This window comes from Rhagoletis pomonella, unplaced genomic scaffold (genome assembly GCF_013731165.1).
Source record: "Rhagoletis pomonella isolate Grant_MI unplaced genomic scaffold, Rhpom_1.0 Rhpom_scaffold_00005, whole genome shotgun sequence".
Lineage (NCBI taxonomy): Eukaryota > Metazoa > Arthropoda > Insecta > Diptera > Tephritidae > Rhagoletis > Rhagoletis pomonella.
The window spans coordinates 9,586,197-9,587,152 of record NW_023458559.1 but is presented as its reverse complement, the minus strand read 5'-3'; positions in this window follow the sequence as shown (position 1 = coordinate 9,587,152).

Here is a 956-nt window from a genome sequence, read left to right as displayed (position 1 = left end):
CCTTTGTAAAAGTAAGGGACGTTCGGCAGGGAAATGGTAATGACTGCCAGGTGAAGAGTAAGTTGCTAATAAGGTATTATTACGTGCTCCTAATTCCCCCTGGGTATTTTTACTTTTTTTTTAAACAATTGTCATAACAAAAAATTTCTAAACATGTTCAAAATAACGTGTAATGATTAAATGTTATCAGTTTTTATAAAAAAATTAAACCCCCAGTAAAAATTCATATCAAAACTATATGAAGGTACAATTGTACCTTTGCGCCCGGTTAGCGTTGTAAGAATATGCGCCTGGACGAGGGTTAAAAAAACTTCAGCGTTTATTTGAATATAATATTATTCTATATGAGAGTTATTTATCAAAATAGGCTTATTCATAAATCGTTAGTCGTTGGAAAAGGTTTTATGAATAATATAATTAATAAGCTTCCTATTGAACTTCATTTGCCTAGTTATCAATTTTGTGAACCTGGAACGAAACTACGGAAACTTTTAGTAAGAGGAGATCGAGGGATTAATCTACTAGACACTGCTTGTAGAGAACATGATATATCATATTTATATAATAAAGATTTAGATAACCGACATATTGCTGATAAAAAATTAATTAAGAAGGCTTGGGAAAGAGTTAAACCGAAGGATAGCAATCTTAATTAGAAAAACAAATGCTTGGTTAGTTACAAATATAATGAAGACAAAAACGAAATTCGGTATGGGGAGCATTTATAGTAAAACTAAGAAAGTGGGAGGAAAAACTGGTTATCATCTCTTCAAACATGCTTTAAAAAGTGCTAAACAAAATTTAAAGAAAAGTGATAACTTAAAAGATGCAATAAATATTTCACGAAAGGTTGTAAATAATATTTTTAGAGGAAAAAAATCTATAATAAAAGCACCACGTGTAATACCATTACCAAATCTGGAGGATTTCTCCCATTAGCGCCTTTATTCGTAGCA